General features: G+C 47.0%; 1 pseudogene; it reads right to left on the bottom strand.

Moving 5' to 3' along the window:
• Positions 1 to 453: 453 nt before the first annotated feature.
• LOC137299575 (solute carrier family 12 member 2-like) overlaps positions 454 to 20284 on the bottom strand; it is a 30943-nt pseudogene continuing 11112 nt past the window's right edge.

Below are 20284 nucleotides of genomic sequence, written 5' to 3'. Positions count from 1 at the left end.
ACCGTCAACCTAGCAACAAGAAGTTCCCCGTTATAAACCCAGAAATCATACTGGCCCCTCTATGGACTGTGCGAGACTATTTCACAACTCTCGGAAATAACTTCTGAAGAGTACACTGGAAACGGTTGTAGGGGAACAGTGGGTGGAAACGTGTGAGGGGAGGGCATGTTCTGTTGTGACCAATTCCCCCTCGTTATGGGCTGTCTATCCCCAGGAAAGAAGTGCTCAGAACAGGGACTTCCTGTCCTCACTCACAACCGTAGCATGGCTCTCCCAACCCTCCAAGGTAACAGCGTAGAATCTGGCTTGAGAAGATACTACAAAGCCAAATAGAACCATGCACAGCGAGCAGAATTCCACCAACACCAGCATCGAGACTAGAAGCTAGATTTCAGTTCTCCCATAACGGTTCGATTTTTTCTTCTGTATATTATTTGAGGTTTTCATAACCCGTTATGTTGTGCAAGATTTGCCTGGTGCATGAGGCTTCAGGTTGGAAGCCTTGCCAAGACTGCGTTGGGAGTAGAAGGTGAGGACACGCTGATGGTTGCCTCGGATGAGCAGGACTGTTGGCAGATTCCTGGAAAGGATCACTAGCCGGGCCATGTAGAGCGCAATGCTCACAGTCCCTTTCCGTGCGATGGGCAGGCTCCTGAGGAAAAGGGAAAGAAAATATTGGAGACAATGAAGCACAGACTTTGATAACAAACAGGAGTATGTGGAAAGGGAGAATACGCAATGGGGATACGCACAAGGGAGGTATGTGTAATAGGGTACGCACAAAGGAAGTTTGTGTAATAGGGGTACGCACAAAGGAGGCTTTTGTAACAGGGTTATGCGCAAAGAAAGTATGTGTAACAGGGGTACGCACAAAGGAAGCATGTGCAACTGGGGCAGAGAATTAACCCAGTTATTGAGTTGTAAGGCCTCATCCCTACAAGAGAGGCAACAAATTGTTGGCATTACCAAAATTCAACTTGCCAATTTAGAACTGGTATAATTTGGGCTGTTACTGCAAGACTCAGGTTATCTGTCTGTCTCTAAAACCTATGCTTCTTCCACCCTCCTTCTCTCCATTTTCTCTCCCGCAAACTCTGGCTGTCTGGTGTACGGGTTATTCAGGTGCTGGCCATCCTCCAGTACCTTACCAAAGTAGCTATTCTTCATGTGTGAGGCTAGACGAGGCGTGTTGGCGGGGTATTTAACTGGAGGGGGTATCACAGCTGAGCTTGATCCAGATACACACTTTCCAGCAGGTGCCACAGTGATCAGGAGCAGGAATCCTGGCTGATTTTGTTTTCATCATCCCGAATCCAGGAACACAGAGGCAAATTGTAGTGACCTTGCCTCCCTGGCCGAGATCAGATCATTCAGCACAGACTAGGAATGGAACCTGGGACTTTCCTGTTCTGTGAGGCTCAGTACCACACCAGCAGTGCACTCCTGTTGTATGTGACTCAGTACCACAGTGGTCTGTGCACTCGCGCTCTGTGTAACTCAGTACCACACTGGACTGTGCACTCGCGCTCTGTGTAACTCAGTACCACACTGGACTGTGCACTCGCGCTCTGTGTAACTCAGTACCACACTGGACTGTGCACTCCTACTCTGTGTAACTCAGTACCACACTGGACTGTGCACTCGCGCTCTGTGTAACTCAGTACCACACTGGACTGTGCACTCCTGCTCTGTGTAACTCAGTACCACACTGGACTGTGCACTCCCGCTCTGTGTAACTCAGTACCACACTGGACTGTGCACTCCTGCTCTGTGTAACTCAGTACCACACTGGACTGTGCACTCCTGCTCTGTGTAACTCAGTACCACACCAGCAATGCACTCCTGCTCGATGTAACTTAGTACCACACCAGCAATGCACTCCTGCTCGATGTAACTCAGTACCACACCAGCAATGCACTCCTGCTCGATGTAACTCAGTACCACACCAGCAATGCACTCCTGCTCGATGTAACTCAGTACCACACCAGCAATGCACTCGCGCTCTGTGTAACTCAGTACCACACTGGACTGCACACTCCCGCTCTGTGTAACTCAGTAGCACAGTGGACTGTGCACTCGCACTCTGTGTAACTCACTGGGCCGACAGGAGCATTTGATTCTTGTAGCATTTAGTTTGAATGAGCAGTGAACTCTAATGAGTTCTCAGTTCTACAACCATTAGGGAGAGGAATGGATGAGGGGACATGTCCCCCCTAAACTTTTTGACATTGGTTATGTCCTCCTTGCCCGCCTTGTACCAAATCTTGTTATTGTCCCCTCTGCGGCCCCGTCCCAACTCTAAAGGGAGATGCATCTCTCCAAGTGCTTCTAATTTTGCCAAAAACATGAATAAAACTGAAGGAGCTGCTGGTCTCTCGGGATCTGGGAATTTACATCACTATGAGGTTAGCAGAGCCGGAATGTTCCTGCAAGAGTTCGTTCAAACATATCTGACGCTGGGTCTGAGATTCAAAATAAACAGGTCAGAACAGTGAGATTATTATTGGAAAATAAGAAACAAGCGAGAAATTAATGGAATGATAATGCAAGCTCAGACTTCTCCCGGAACATTTCCAGTTCATTGTCTGAAATTTGCCACAGGACATCGGTTTTGATCTTTGTTGCTGTTTTCTTATCCCAATCCTCGTCATGGAACCTGTACAGCTCAAACAGCTCATTAAAATCTGTGAGACTGAGGAAAGAAGCAGAGCCGAGCAACAGTGAATCTAGAGCAGACCAAACATCAGTGACAAATCTTTACCTCCCCGCACTGCGCCCTCACCTCTCCGCACTGTGCCCTCACCTCCCCGCACTGTGCCCTCACCTCCCCGCACTGTGCCCTCACCTCCCCGCACTGTGCCCTCACCTCCCCGCACTGTGCCCTCACCTCCCCGCACTGTGCCCTCACCTCCCCGCACTGTGCCCTCACCTCCCCGCACTGTGCCCTCACCTCCCCGCACTGTGCCCTCACCTCCCCGCACTGTGCCCTCACCTCCCCGCACTGTGCCCTCACCTCTCCGCACTGTGCCCTCACCTCCCCGCACTGTGCCCTCACCTCCCCGCACTGTGCCCTCACCTCCCCACACTGTGCCCTTACCTCCCCACACTGTGCCCTTACCTCCCCACACTGTGCCCTTACCTCCCCACACTGTGCCCTTACCTCCCCACACTGTGCCCTTACCTCCCCACACTGTGCCCTCACCTCCCCACACTGTGCCCTTACCTCCCCGCACTGTTCCCTTACCTCCCCACACTGTGCCCTTACCTCCCCACACTGTGCCCTTACCTCCCCACACTGTGCCCTCACCTCCCCACACTGTGCCCTTACCTCCCCGCACTGTTCCCTTACCTCCCCACACTGTGCCCTTACCTCCCCACACTGTGCCCTTACCTCCCCACACTGTGCCCTTACCTCCCCACACTGTGCCCTTACCTCCCCACACTGTGCCCTTACCTCCCCACACTGTGCCCTTACCTCCCCACACTGTGCCCTCACCTCCCCACACTGTGCCCTCACCTCCCCGCACTGTGCCCTTACCTCCCCGCACTGTGCCCTCACCTCCCCGCACTGTGCCCTCACCTCCCCACACTGTGCCCTCACCTCCCCGCACTGTGCCCTTACCTCCCCGCACTGTGCCCTCACCTCCCCGCACTGTGCCCTCACCTCCCCGCACTGTTCCCTTACCTCCCCACACTGTGCCCTTACCTCCCCACACTGTGCCCTTACCTCCCCACACTGTGCCCTTACCTCCCCGCACTGTGCCCTTACCTCCCCGCACTGTGCCCTCACCTCTCCGCACTGTGCCCTCACCTCTCCGCACTGTGCCCTCACCTCTCCGCACTGTGCCCTCCCCTCTCCGCACTGTGCCCTCCCCTCTCCGCACTGTGCCCTCACCTCCCCGCACTGCGCCCTCACCTCCCCGCACTGTGCCCTTACCTCCCCGCACTGTGCCCTCACCTCCCCGCACTGTGCCCTCCCCTCTCCGCACTGTGCCCTTACCTCCCCGAACTGTGCCCTCACCTCCCCGCACTGTGCCCTTACCTCCCCGCACTGTGCCCTTACCTCCCCGCACTGTGCCCTTACCTCCCCGCACTGCGCCCTTACCTCCCCGCACTGTGCCCTCCCCTCCCCGCACTGTGCCCTTACCTCCCCGCACTGCGCCCTTACCTCCCCGCACTGCGCCCTTACCTCCCCGCACTGCGCCCTCCCCTCCCCGCACTGTGCCCTTACCTCCCCGCACTGTGCCCTTACCTCCCCGCACTGTGCCCTTACCTCCCCGCACTGTGCCCTTACCTCCCCGCACTGTGCCCTTACCTCCCCGCACTGTGCCCTTACCTCCCCGCACTGTGCCCTTACCTCCCCGCACTGCGCCCTTACCTCCCCGCACTGCGCCCTTACCTCCCCGCACTGTGCCCTTATCTCCCCGCACTGTGCCCTCACCTCCCCGCACTGCGCCCTCACCTCCCCGCACTGCGCCCTCACCTCTCCGCACTGCGCCCTTACCTCCCCGCACTGTGCCCTCACCTCCCCGCACTGTGCCCTCACCTCCCCGCACTGTGCCCTCACCTCCCCGCACTGTGCCCTCACCTCCCCGCACTGCGCCCTTACCTCCCCGCACTGTGCCCTCACCTCCCCGCACTGTGCCCTCACCTCCCCGCACTGTGCCCTCACCTCCCCGCACTGTGCCCTTATCTTCCAGCACTAGGTTTAGTATTTATTTCCCCACTAATCACTATGTCTGAAAAGTCAATGCAGAATTTGCTGAGTAGTTTCATCATCCTGTAACACAGAGCACCAATCAGTGACAGCTCAACGCAGGTCTGACGAGAACAATCTCCTAACAGTGATGGACACTCAAACCGGGCACCCACAAAATGTGATCAATGGCAACAGTGAAACATCTGACAATATTAAGAAAGTAGATGATCAGCCAGTCAGGGGCCTGGACAGTGTGACACGTACATCTTTGTCAAAAAATCCATCTCTAAGATTTGTGTCTCCGTGGGGCATAGGTGTATATCATAGAGCCTTGGGGTTCCACGTTTAAATCCATGATCTCCTTAATTTGCAGATATCTAAAGCTATTAGATACTAGCAGATCTTTTGTTCCGATTTAGGATTCATCCACCAATGAGGTAACAGCGCTAAGAACAGACCATTCCAAACCTGCAGACCCACAAAATTCAAACAAGACAAACCAGTGAATAAAAATTATTGGTACAAATACAAACGGGTTGTCTGACCTCGGGGGCTGGATTTCCTGGGCCGGGGGTGGATTTCCTGGGCCGGGGGGGTTGTATTTCCTGGGCCGGGGGTTGTATTTCCTGGGCCGGGGGGGGTTGGATTTCCTGGGCTGGGGGGGGTTGGATTTCCTGGGCCCAGGGTCTGGATTTCCTGGGCCCCGGGGGCTAGATTTCCTGGGCCCCGGGGGCTAGATTTCCTGGGCTCGGGGGCTGGATTTCCTGGGCACGGGGGCTGGATTTCCTGGGCACGGGGGCTGGATTTTCTGGGCCGTGGGGCTGGAACCTGAACACCGCCCCAATACCTCCGTTTCAATGGGTTCAGATTCACTTTCTACAATCAAGAGGTCTGAGAAGAGAAGCATCTTTAATTAAGGAGGGGGAATCAACATCTTTAGGGCGAAAATGCCATCCCATTGACTGTTAGTGTCAAACTGCAAGTTGCAGGCGTTAATTCAGGCTCCATGCCAAAAACTGAGCCCTGAGTCAGTACTTGTAGGAGGTCAGTGTTCCACCAGACATTAGAAGAGACCTACGGGTCGGTGGAGATGGTGGAGATGATGGAGATATCCTTCACTCATTTTGAGTCCAACCATTTTGGGGGCCATCTTGTGGAAAGTCCTGAAGTGCTGGATAGAAATGGTAGGATGGAGATGGCATTTTGACATGAATCAAATAATTGGAATATTAACCCTTTAGTAAATATCATACCCCTTCCAACTTATTCAAATGTTCTGCTTTTCCCTGACGGTCCTTTAAACAGTGTCTCTTTTTGTAGAGCATATTTCAACCAGTTCAGAGGCAGCTGCCACTGTGGTAAATCAGAGCGTAAATAGTTGGATTCTGAAAAATGCAAAGGGACATAACAGAGAATATAAAATACACCTTAAATCTCTCCCTCCTACCTCCATCATCAAAAAGCCACCAAACATCAATGATTCCTTTGCCCTTTTGAAACGATGATTCAATCTCCGGTAAGTTTGGGTGGATTCTAGAGAAGGTCCTGAAGCATCGAGAATCGGTACCTGCCGTAGGACATGCCAATAAAATGAAGAAAGTAGGGGTGGGATTACATTATTCTTCCATTGACCTGTGCACCTCACACAGATATACTACAGGCCAATGGAGGGTGCGGCTCCCTGTTGGGAACTCAAACTCAAGAGCTTTCATCTCAGCATCCTGCAGTGAATTTCCTAGTTGTGGTCAATTAAATACAAGGGCCACTCCACAATACCCCATGGAGTGCGCTGAGCAAAACCGGAGTGTAATCTAATGTGAATTGTGTCTCATTGTAACACAGGGCTGATGATGTATATTTGATATAAATTCATCAGGAGTACATTTGTTTTGAGTTAAATAAACAAAACAATTTTTTGTTGAACCCACTTGACCCCCTTTACAACTCGATCATTGACAGTGGTTGAGGGCAATCATAGAATGTTAACCACACAGAAGGACGCCATCTGGCCCATCGTGCCTGTGCTAGCTCTTTGAAAGAGCTATCCAATTAGTCCCACTCCCCTGCTCTTTCCCCATAGCCCTGCAAATTTTCCCCCTTCAAGTATTTATCCAATTCCCATTTGAAAGTTATTATTGAATCTGCTTCCACGGCCCTTTCAGGCAGCGCATTCCAGATCGTAACAACTCGCTGCGTAAAAAATGTTTCCTCATGTCACCTCTGGTTCTTTTTGCCAATTACCTTAAGTCTGTGTCCTCTGGTGACCGAACCTTCTGCAACTGGAAACAGTTTCTCTTTATTTACTTTATCAAAACCCTTCATGATTTTGAACACCTCTAACAATTCTCCATGGTTAGCAGAACAAAAAAAATCAAGATGCAGATTTGTTCCAACTCTTTGTTAAGTTTTGAAGAGAACTTTGCACTTATCAAGATATGGAAAGTTTGTACCAGACACCCCGTGTCAGCATCAAGTCCTCCCAGGAAAGGTACAGTCCAGGATAGATACAGAGTAAAGCTCCCTCTGTACAGTCCCACCAAACATTCCCAGGGCAGGTACAGCCCAGGTTAGCTACAGAGTAAAGCTCCCTCTACACAGTCACATTAAGAAATCCCAGGACAGATACAGCCTAGGCTAGATACCGAGTAATTCCCTCTATACAGTCCCATCAAACACTCCCAGGGCAGGTACAGCCCAGGTTAGATACAAAGTAAAGCTTCCTCTACACAGTCCCATCAAACACTCCCAAGACAGAAAAGGCCCAGGTTACAGACAGAGTAAAGCTCCCTCTATACAGTCCTATCAACAAATCCCAGGACAGATACAGCCCAGGTTAGACACAGAGTAAAGCTCCCTCTATACAGTCCCATCAAACATTCCCAGGACGGGTTAGAACAGCAATGAGCCCTGCCTGCCCCCTATCTTGGAAATGCCCAGGCCCACCCCTAGTCTGGGAAATGCTGAGCAGGCGATCCTGGATTAATCATCACCTCTGCAGAGGTACTAACAGGCTCAGCCTGGGTCAACTCTCTACCCTTCCTCCAGCTGCAGTCCCTTTATTCAACTGCAAAATTCTAACGACATAACAGCACCTTCCTCACAATGAAGATTTCCCAGCTACAGTCTGTGTCGGAGGGAGGTGCACTCACAGCCCAACAGCCACAGAGAACAACAGGGAATTGTAACTGGAGTATGAGAAGGTGAAAGTTACACTGCAGAGGAAGCAATTCTAGCAGCAGGAAAAGGCAGTTAGGCCCAGCAAGCCCGATCCTTTTTGATAGATAACAGACCAGGGAGTAAAATGTGTTCTTACTGTTGATTACATCACTGGTTATGTTTATAATTGAAAAATCTGCTTCAATGTTATCCTGAACCTACATAACAGACAAATGTCAGAGAGTGGGTCAGACTACAAGTTCAACTCAGTATCTTAAGAAAATAATTTTTGAAATGTTGTAAAATCTGGTCCCTCTGTCCAGGAGCAGCTGTGATCGTGGACTTTTCATATAACTGGCCTCCATCTGGTTTTCTGTGGATTAAAGAAAAATCTACTTGTGAGATAAGGTCAGTGCTAACGTACTGCACCTCACTTCCTAGTGCAAGGCAATCTTATTAATGCATTTAATTTGTTTTAATTGCAAAGTTAGTGTCTCTCCTTTAATTGCAGAGTTATCAGGTCTCCCCTTTAATATTTACCTGAGGAAGGAGGAAGCCTCCGAAAGCTTGTAGATTTCAAATAAAATCATTGGACTATAACTTGGTGCTGTAAAATTGTTTACAATCCCCTTTAACAGCAGTGACAGTATCTCCCCCCACCTCTTCAATTGCAGTTAGTGTCCCCTTCTTTAATTACGGTGTGATAGTATCTCCCCTTTAATTGCAGACTGACGGGGTGGGGGGGGGAGGATTTTAAACCCCCAGGACGGACGGAAAAGGGGCGGGGTGGGGGATAAATTCTTAAAAATCTGAAACCCGACCCCAACCCGCAGCGAACGTGCCTAATTCTGGTTTGAGGGAGGGCGGGCGAGTAACCTGTTCTAGAGAGGCGGGTCAGTAAATTAAATGTGTTAATGAGGCTGCCTGCCTCAGATTTATCAGCCGTTTAGATTTAACAGCTGCGGGCCAGGTTTCCCAAAGCTCGGGAAACTCGGCAGCTGAAGGAAGGCGGGAATTGCCAGATCCAGCAGGTATGTGCTTTTTATAGCACTGCTTGTGGGCCAGGAGTGCTTCCCCCAGCCACCCAAGCAAACTTGCCGTGATCGGCCTCCCTCCCCGCGTTCCAACAACCCCCTGCGATCTCCAGGCCGACAACTCCGCTATCCGATGCCGGCTCACGACCCCTTCCCCCCACCCCTGATATCTCCCCCCACCTGCCATCTCTCCCTCCCTCCGTTCCCCAGCTGCGGCATTCCAACGCAGGCCTTCCCACCCAACAGCCAGCCTCTCAATCTGGCCGGCTGCCAGCCAGGAAACGGAGAAAATTCGGCAGGACCTCAGCATTCCCCGTACTTCCAGGTTTCCCGGCCGTTACAAGTCGCCCCCACTCCCTCCCCATCTCCCCTTAAATATCGGGGCCACAGAGTCTCACCACTACCATACTGGGAGGGCCCGAAGCTGCTGCCTTCTTTTTCCGTACGGGATAAGGAGGAGGTAGTGCCCCTTTCTGCCTTAGACTCCAGGTTATCTTGTCCCATGCTGGGTGTGTCTTTGTCCGGAGAGACACGTATTTCTTTTTTTTAAAAAGTTGTAAGTTAAGATCACACACTTCATATCAGAATCACTAAGTTTTTTTTGAGAGGCACCAAGTTATAAATTAAGATTTTGCGCTTCACAAACTTTTTAATTGAGGGTCCCAATCTTAACCAACACCCTGCTCAAACATCAGTCTCAGCAATTCTGCACCACAGTGATGGATGTGAGTCTCCCCCACACTTACTGACGTTCAGTCCCTCCATATTGTCACTCTGACGTTCAGTCCCCCAGTACTGATTGTTCTTGTCCCTGAGAAGCACAAACATCATAGTTCCCACCTAATTTTTTTTTTTAAGTTATACCCTGTTCCTGAGACTGAGAAATGTCCAGTCCTCCTTAAATTCAAACAATTACTATTCCATAATGAAAGTCAAAGGCATCACTGAGGAAGGAGGGAAAGTGGAGAGTGAGGAGGACATAAAAAACCTACAGGGGGATATAGACAGGCTGGGTGAGTGGGCGGAGGTTTGGCAGATGCAATACAATATTGGAAAATGTGAGGTTATGCACTTTGGCAGGAAAAATCAGAGAGCAAGTTATTATCTTAATGGCGTGAAACTGGAAAGTACTGCAGTACAAAGGGATCTGGGGGTCCTAGTGCAAGAAAATCAAAAAAGTTAGTATGCAGGTGCAGCAGGTGATCAAGAAGGCCAACGGAATGTTGGCTTTTATTGCTAGGGGGAGAGAATATAAAAACAGGGAGGTAGTGCTGCAGTTATATAAGGTATTGGTGAGACCGCACCTGGAATACTGCATACAGTTTTGGTGTCCATACTTAAGAAAAGACATACTTGCTCTCGAGGCAGTACAAAGAAGGTTCACTCGGTTAATCCCGGGGATGAGGGGGTGGACATATGAGGAGAGGTTGAGTAGATTGGGACTCTACTCATTGGAGTTCAGAAGAATGAGAGGCGATCTTATTGAAACATATAAGATTGTGAAGGGGCTTGATCGGGTGGATGCGGTAAGGATGTTCCCAAGGATGGGTGAAACTAGAACCAGGGGGCATAATCTTAGAATAAGGGGCTGCTCTTTCAAAACTAAGATGAGGAGAAACTTCTTCACTCAGAGGGTAGTAGGTCCGTGGAATTTGCTGCCCCAGGAAGCTGTGGAAGCTACATCATTGAATAAATTTAAAACTGAAATAGACAGTTTCCTAGAAGTAAAGGGAATTAGGGGTTACGGGGAGCGGGCAGGAAATTGGACATGAATTTAGATTTGAGGTTAGGATCAGATCAGCCATGATCTTATTGAATGGCAGAGCAGGCTCGAGGGGCCGATTGACCTACTCCTGCTCCTATTTCTTATGTTCTTATTGTTCTTATGTAAAATAATGAGACAGGTCACTTGAACCTTGAAATAGTACTGTGTGACATTACCGAACGCCTTCCCTGTTTGTAGAAATTATTTTATCAGTTATTTTACTGGAGGAATTAATACATTTAAAATGAATATTAAAGTAGTCTAGGAACAGTGCTGAACACTATCAATAACTCAAAACACTAACACCAATACGAACAGTAACATTAGCTCAAAACAATAACACCAATACGAACAGTAATGCTAACTCAAAACACTAACACCAATCCAAACACCAACACTAGCTCAAAACACTAACACCAATCCGAACACTAACACTTACCCAAATACTAACCCTAACACCAACCCTAACACTAATATAACCTGAACTCTAATGTTAACGCCAACCTGAATCGTAAACCGAATGCCAATGCTAACTGAATGTTGATACTATTAACCCAAACATTAACACTAATACTAACACTGACACGAACCCAAACCCCAACACTAATGTTAACACCAACACCAACCCAACACTAACACTAATACCAACCCAAACGCTAATACTAACACTAATGCTAATCTGAATACGAACGGTAATGGCAATCCAAACACTAACACTAACCCGAACACTAACCTGAGAGTTAACACTAACGTTAATGCCAACTCAAACATTGACACTAACACTAACCTGAAAATGAACACTAACGTTACCCTGGTCACTAATGCCATCCTGAATGCTAAACCACGCACTAACACTAATGCTAACATGAATACCAGCTCACACATTAACACTAACCCAACCGCAAATGCTAAACTGAGTCTGAACATTAACACTAACTGAATGCTAGACCAAACGTTAATATTGAAACTAATGTTAACCCAACCCCTAATGCTAACACTAAGGCTAACCTGAACACTTGCCCAAACACTAACACTGACACTACCCTGAACGTCAACACTAACCTGAATGCTAACCCAAATAGTAAAATGAACTTGATTGTTAACCCGAACAATAACTTGAACAGTAATGCTAACCTAAACACATGTACTAACGCAAACCTTAACACTAACTCGAACACTAAAGATAACCCGAATACTAACGCTAACCTGATCATTAGTGCTAACCTGAATGCTAAGCTAATTGTTAATACTAACCTGAACACTAACACTTAAACAAATGCCAACACTAACACTAACTCAAATACTGAATCTGACCCGAACGCTAATACCAACCTAAATACTACGCTAATCCGAATTCCAACGCTAACCTGGACACTAGCACTTACCCAAATGCACTAAACCAAATACTGACACTAACCTGAACCTTATCACTAATCTGAACACTAACACTTACCCAACTCTGAATGTTCGTGAACCTCACCCCTTCAATAGTTTAGGGTCTGCCAAGTTAAGCATTTCTAAAAGAAACAACTTGCATTTATATAGCACCTTTCACATCCTCAGAACATTCCAATAGTGCCGTAGAATCTTTTACATCCATCTGATCAAGTAGGTTTAATGTCTCATCCAAAAGACGACACTACCAACAATGCAGCACTCCCTCAATATTAAGTGTCAGCCTAGATTTTGCACTCAAGTCCTGGAGTGGGGCTTGAACCTTCAAAAACGAGAGTGCTGCCAACCAAAGCAAGCTATCACACAGCTGACACTCACTGCTAGGTGACATTTCTATCAGTAACCTGGTGCACTGCAGCCTCATTTTTTTTTTATTCGTTCATGGGATGTGGGCGTCGCTGGCGAGGCCGGCATTTATTGCCCATCCCTAATTGCCCTCGAGAAGGTGGTGCAGACTGATGCACCATGGCCTTGCACTCCCACACAGCCTCACACTCCTGTCACATGTTTGATAATACTGCATGCAAGGCACAGGAAAAGAGTCCCAGGTGCATTAGTGCAGGGTCTCACACACTGATCCAACAATCAGACTCACTAAAGGTTCAGCTGTTCATCGCCATTCTGAGTTACAGTAGGTTTGTCTTTGTGCGGAAACAAATGGTTTATATTAATCCCATCAATGACTGCCAGTACCCACTGAATAATGTTGATGTAACAGTCCAATTCATTAATGCTGATCGAGCTCCAGTTCTTCTTGAAGCCCAGAACCAGAGTGTTGGGCCTCATCCTCCTGAGACCTGTAGAACAGAGAGTGTGTTCCAGCTCAGTTAAACCTTTGTTAGCTGCTGACAGTCACAATCATTTGTTATTTTGTAACTGCCTCCCCCTCTCCATTAACCTTCACTAATGCCAACGATGATAGGGTCGATAATCACCGGCACCCCAATTCTCATTGGGTAAATGTCCCTTCCAGTGTGGTATTAAGCCATACATAGCAAGAAGGTGGCAGGTTCAGCCCAGGTAGGGGTTGGGATGCAACAATTGGCATAAGTGCCCTTGGGTTAGAAAGGGGGAAAATCAACCAGAATTCCTGCTCTTGATCATTATCCAGTGACTACTGCTGGAAAGTGTGTGTGTGAGAGAGAATGTTGGGTGAAGACAGGATTGGGCTTGGTGCGATGCACCATACGGTCAAATATCCTGCCACCACCCACTGTCTGGGCACAGAGACAGGCAACGTACCACAGCCCAATGCACACGGAACCTGGGCCCCAGCATGAGTCAATGTCTTCAGGAGAGGAGGAGAGAATGGTTCAAGTTGGGTGTAGACTGGTTAGAATAGGGTGTAGGACAGTTCGAATTGGGTGTAGTACAGTTCAAATAGGGTGTAGGACAGTTCGAATTGGGTGTAGGACAGTTCAAATAGGGTGTAGGACAGTTCGAATTGGGTGTAGGACAGTTCAAATAGGGTGTAGGACAGTTCAAATAGGGTGTAGGACAGTTCAAATAGGGTGTAGGACAGTTTGAATTGGGTGTCGAAGAGTGAATATAGGTTCAAGCATTTGGGTGTGGAAGGGTCGGGGTATTTGGCTGCGTCTCACCTGGGGTAGGCAAAGTGCTCCCTGTCGAAGGTCTTAAGCAATGACTGGGGAATAAAAGCCCTTCATCTTGCAGTGTACCAGCTACCACTGGTATTTCACCTGGTTTCCGAGCATTTCCTTTAGGGCCTGTCTTCGGGATTCCTATTGGGTGGGACAATTGTGTAAAATCTTTTCTTTGTCACACCTTCTTTAACAATGTGTGAGGTGCGAATGAGAATTAAGGTAAATAAAGGATAAGAAAGGCAGGAAGTTTGCACGTACCTTATGAATGTGTCCACAGATCATGAGGCCGACCTTTTTTGTAAAAGCGCAAGTGATGTCAACCAGGGCTGGACATGATGGTGGTGGTCCCATCAGGACAAGGCACTGCGGCCTGCATTAGAGAAGGACATAGAGATTACAACATCCGACCAACAAAATGGAAACTTCTGGAACCTACAGCTAAATAGATACACTACCACAGTGTAACCAGGCGAGATGTGGCTGCAGAAAACAGAAGCATAGAAACCTTGCAGTAAGAAAGGCCATTCAGCCCATCTACCTCATTCCTTCCACAGCCCATGTACACTCTACCCTATCATGGACTCTACCTCGCCCACTGAATTTCCTGAAAGAAAATTCTACATAAATATTGCAGAACCGCACCTGTACCTCTGCGACACGGCCCACTGCACCTCCTCGACACGGCCCACTGCACCTCCGCGACACGGCCCACTGCACCTCCGCGACACGGCCCACTGCACCTCCGCGACACGGCCCACTGCACCTCCGCGACACGGCCCACTGCACCTCCGCGACACGGCCCACTGCACCTCCGCGACACGGCCCACTGCACCTCCGCGCCATGGCCCCTGCACCTCCATGCAATTAAACTGTCCAGTCAGGAAAATACTTTTATAATAACACTGAACCATTTGCAAATAGACTTGTGTATGCAAATCAGATCTAATTACCATAATTAATTTCTATTTCCCCAATATTAGAACAATTATGCCCTCCAAGTATCACAAAGATTTGAGTTGTAATGTAAAACCCGATTTATAATTAACCAAAAACTGATATGAAAACTCAACCCACCCTCTGTAATTACTGATAACCCCAACCCACTCTCAGTAATTACTATTAACCCCAACTCACCCTCTGTAATTACTGATGATACAGACGTTGGGGGTTTGGCAAACTCCAAAATAGGATTGTAGAAGACTTCGGGAAGACAAAGATAGTTTAGCAGAATAGGCAGACTGGTGGCAGATGCAATTTAATATGATAAGTGAGAGGTAATACATTTTGGGAGAAAAAACAAGGCAGGGGAGTATGTGCACGATGGAAAGACACTGAAGGATGTGAATGAACAGAGAGACCAAGGGGTTCCAATATTTAATTCCCTAAAAGTGTGAGTGCAAGTAGATGAAGCCATAAAAAAGATCAACGGCATCTTGGTTCTATAAATAGGAACGTAGAGTATAAAAGTTAAGAAACAGCAATAGATTTATACAAAAAGAAAGAAAGACTTGCATTTATATAGCGCCTTTTACAACCTCAGGACATCCCAAAGCATTTTAGAACCAATGAGGTGCTTTTAAAGTATAGTCATTGTTGTAATGTAGGAAACATGGCAGCCAATTTGCGCACAGCAAGGTCCCACAAACAGCAATGAAATGATGACCAGGTAACCTGTTTCAGTGATGTTGATTGAGGGATAAATATTGACCAGGACACCGGGGATAACTCCCCTGCTCTTCTTCGAAATAGTGCCATGGGATCTTTTAGGTCCACCTGAGAGGGCAGGCGGGGCTTCGATTTAATGTCTCATCCGAAAAGACAGCACCTCCAACAACACTGATTAGGCCACAGTTAGAGCGCTGTGTGCAATCATGGATGTCCCATTATGGAAAGGACTGTTAAAGCCAGAGGGTGTACAGCAGAGATTCACCAGGATGATGTCAGGCATGGGAAACTATAGTTATGAGGAGAAAGCAGAGCAGCTTGGATTGTTCTAGTAAAGAGCCAGCACAGACATGATGGACTGAGTGGCTGCAAACTTCTGCAATTCTATTTAACATTGTGTTAAATTCTGAATGGTGTTGGCAGTAGTTTGTTTTGGATATGAAGTGTGAACAGTTTAAAACTGTCAGGCTAGACAGCATGAGGTGCTAGGTTAATCAGTCCTGAAATCCTCCTGGTATTGTCTCTCTTTGTACAGTAACACACAGTACATTAGACTGGTGTGAGCACACTCGCTCCTCGTTGAACCCTTCCTTGAGAAGTGTGAGTACCTGAAGTTCTTGAGATCTTCGACTCCATACAGGCGAATGGAATGCTGCAGCGCATTCAGATAAGTCATGGCCTGGGTGGGCGAGCCCCAGTTCACATCTGTGTATATGAGAGAATCAGTGTGAGCTACTCACTGTCAGCGTGATAGAATTGTACTAGTTGCTATATTCAGGAGCAGGGGTTGGGGGACCACTCACACAAGCATCCAAGTCACATCATAGAAATCCACAACCAGTGGGAGCTCTCACGTTAGATGTGATTGTTTATGGGCTGTGCCCTAAAAGTGAGCAAGTGAGCGGGTAACCAAATGAGAGCATATGTATGTGAGTGTGTGAGTGGAATGAGTGAATGAGGGTGAGTGTGAATGTGTGTGGAGTGAGCGTGTGAATGAGTGGCTGAGCATGAGTAAACAAGTACGAGTGTGAGTGAGCGAGTGTGAGTGAGAGCGAGTGTGAGTGTGAGTGAGTGAGCGAGTGTGAGTGTGTGGATGCATCTTCATTTACACACAGCACCTTCTCACATCTTTCAGAAATATTCCAAAGTGCTTTATGTCCAATGAATTACTTTTTAAATTGCAATCACTATTGGTAAGTTTAATATAAACGGACAGTCAGCATCATTAACTGATGCCCTTTCACTTCATCAACTCACTGTTTCCTCTGGAGTTTTGCTGGTTTTCACTCCCCCTCTCTTCAGTTCTCTATATTTGATCAGCTCCTATACCTCAGCCTCCATTGCATAAAGTCTTTCTTTCCCACCAACTAGAGTCCTTTCTTCCTCACTCTTACTCCACATTGTAACAGTGAAGGACCCATTCAAACAGATCAGGTAGGTGCAGAATATTATTGCAGTTCAGTCAGGTGAGTGAGACCAGAGGACAAATTTAAATTAACGAAAAGTAAATTTAAGACAAATATTAGGAGAAATGTTCGGAATAACCTGCCAGGCCCACATCCCATGAACGAATAAAAAATATCAGTGGAGACCCCGTATTGCAATAACAAGAAACAGCCAGCATGGGTTTAGAATGAAAAGATCCAGCCAACAAATCTCCTCGACTCCTTTTAAATGTTACTGATAAAGTGGAAATAATATTTTTTTTGAACTTTAATAAAACTTTTAACTAAGTTCCACATGAAGATTTTTAATTAAACTAAATAACACAGCAATTTGAAGTAAGAAACCGGTTAAAAAAATAGGAATGCGTAGGAGAGGTGTAAGTGTCAGACTAGGGGAGGTGGTGAGTGGAGACCTGTAGAGGTCAGCTCTTGGACCTCACAAAACACATAAGGACACTGGAGAGGATGCAGAGAATAGCAACAAGGCTGACCTCAAGTATAAAAGGGTGATCTGTGGAATAGTTAAAGGAAACCCAGAACATTACTGCAAAATAAACCAGGAAAGTAGATGTAGAGGAGATGAATTCAAATTAGAGAAGAGTAAATTTAAAACAGATATCAGGAAGAACTTCTTTGCTCAAAGAGGACTGTTGGGAACAATCTGCCAGAGAGGATAATAGAGTCTAGGAGATTGAGACATTTAAAATGCAGCAGGTGTTATAATGGGCACTTGAGGGATAGGCTTCAATAGGAGAGGTTAGCTTTAATGGAACAGTTAGAGTACTAGAGGGATGGGCTTCAATAGGAGAGGTTAGCTTTAATGGAACAGTTAGAGTACTAGAGGGATGGGCTTTAATGTTAACTTTAATGGAAGAGTTAGTATACCAGAGGGAGAAGCTTTGATGGGCCTGATGGTCCTTTCTTGCCCCTGACTTATGTACCTGTCTTCTCATCCCTTCTCTCTCAAGAAACACATCTAATTGTCTTTTGACACCATTTATATCGTCCTACTCAATATCTGTCCCTGGTAACCTATTTAAAACTCGATTACCCTTTGGCTGACTTCCGTTCTTACTCCTAACTTGCTCAGTTTTAATTTGTATCCCTGGGATTTGAACAAAGATTCAAGAAGTGAATAAATTCTGAAGAAACAGCACCGCTGTGAGAGTTTACTAGTTACAACTGTAGGAAATTGCACCAAAATATTTGGTAGAATTCACGTCATTAGGAAGATCAAAGAACAGCAACTCACTTACTCTTATCAGATATTCTTTTCCAGTACTCCTCATTACACACTAACTACACTTGTTTTACACCCACTGAGCCTTGACTGAAAGGGCTTGTAGGTTGCTGCTTCCTGCCTCCAAGAAGTGTGTGAGTCAGATGTAGACTACACTTACTGCCTGTGGCTAAGGGCCTGGCCTCCTAACAGTGCTTCTCTGTCCCATCCCGGCCTCAGCCTCCCGGCGGTTGTCTGAAGGCACTCAAGAACCTTTCACAATCGTCCGACATTCTGGTTAGCTTTTTTCAAAATGATGTGACCAATAAGTGTGAGACGTGTGAGGTAATGCATTTAGGGAGGGCAAACAAGGCAAGGGAATACACAATAAATGGGAGGATACTGAGAATTGCAGAGGAGCAGAGGGACCTTGGAGTGCATGTCCGCAGATCGCTGAAGGTAGAGGACAGGGAGATAAGGTGGTTAAGAAGGCATACGGGATACTTTCCTTTATTAGCCGAGGCATAGAATGTAAGAGCAGGGAGATTATGCTAGAACTGTATAAAATACTAGTTAGCCACAGCTAGTGTATTGCGTACAGTTCTGGTCACCACATTACAGGAAAGATGTGATTGCTCTAAAGAGGGTACAGAGGAGATTTACGAGGATGTTGTCAGGACTGGAGAATTTTAGCTATGAGGAAAGATTGGATAGGCTGGGGTTGTTTTCTTTAGAACAAAGCAGGCTGAGGGGAGATTTAATTGAGGTACATAAAATTATGAGGGGCCTAGATATAGTGGATAGGAAGGACATGTTTCCCTTAGCAGAGAGGTCAAAATCCAGGGGGCATAGATTTAAAGTAATTGATAGAAGGATTAGAGGGGAGCTGAGGAGAAATCTTTTCAGCCAGAGGGGGGTCTGGAACTCACTGCCTGAAAGGGTGGTAGAGGCAGAAACTCTCATCCCATTTAAAAATTACTTGGATGTGCAATTGAAGTGTCGTAATCTACAAGACTACAGACCAAGAGCTGGAAAGTGGGATTAGGCTGGATGGCTCTTTTTTTGGCCGGCACAGACACGATGGGCTGAATGGCCTCCTTCTGTGCCGTAAATTTCTATGATTCTATGAAAAAATAGGAACAATATTTGCCATTAACTGTAGTTGAGTCAACAGTCCATACCTGGCGAGTTGGCCATCGAAGCATGAAAACGGGAGAAGTTAATCAGGGCATAAGATGCCAGGAAAAAGTTGGAAATTATGGGAGCGATTGTGTTCAGTTCGGCTAAAAACAGAGGAAAGAAAAGATTCAGGTTATCAGCTTATGTCAGTAAACAGCAACAGACCTCCTGTGGGACAAAAGGGTAATTACGCACAGAATGAGGATTAATTAATGATCAGTTAACGAGAGATCTGATTTCCAGTCCTGTCTGTAGAAATGAATTTCCTTCATGCAAACCAGTGTGACCTCACTGAGTGCGGGTTATAATTTACCTCAGAAAATGAAGTAAGAGGAGCATTCCTTCTCCCTGCATCCTCACTGGCTCCCACCTATTCTAATTCTAACTTACTCCTTCCCAGGACCTCAAAACTGTGGAACTCCTCACCTCCCTCAGTCTTCCCTTCCTCCTACGATCTGGAGGCTTTTAAAACCCAAGTTTGATATCACTTAATGACCTACTTCCTGATCTACCACATCTTCCCTCCTACACAAGGACGCTGATCTGATTTTTAGATGATTAAGTCCAGCCAGCAGATTCTCAAAAGGATCTGAAGGCATTTTCTCTCCATTTGCTAGATCAGTCTCCTCTAAACCAACCAATCTGAAACTTGTTCCTTACCCAACCAGACAGTTTGTTTCTTGTAATTAGTGATTTGATCATCGGAGGAACATGATGTGGGATTTTGGGATTTTCCAGACTTGTATGGCAGTATGCATAGCAGCGACCATATGCTATCACATTGTGACCTGAGGGGGTCAGTCCAAACAATATAAGCCACTGAGGGTCTGACACGCCAATCAGAATGAATCCCAGTGCGATGAAGAATGTTAGAAGATAGCCTCTCAAAGGTTCCTTATTCTCCCCATAACGAACTGAAAAGAAATGGAGTCGAGGGTAAATCTCGAACTTACACAGTGCCAAGGACGAAAACAAACAGGTTTAAACAGCACACCTCAAACATATTCAGCAATCAGGAGCTGTGCCCTCCAATGGCTGCCTGGGCTCAAAGTGAAATGAGTTT

This window comes from Heptranchias perlo, chromosome 29 (assembly GCF_035084215.1).
Source record: "Heptranchias perlo isolate sHepPer1 chromosome 29, sHepPer1.hap1, whole genome shotgun sequence".
NCBI classification, from domain to species: domain Eukaryota; kingdom Metazoa; phylum Chordata; class Chondrichthyes; order Hexanchiformes; family Hexanchidae; genus Heptranchias; species Heptranchias perlo.
Note: the sequence above shows the minus strand (reverse complement) of the source record. Positions and strands in the feature narration are given on the sequence as shown.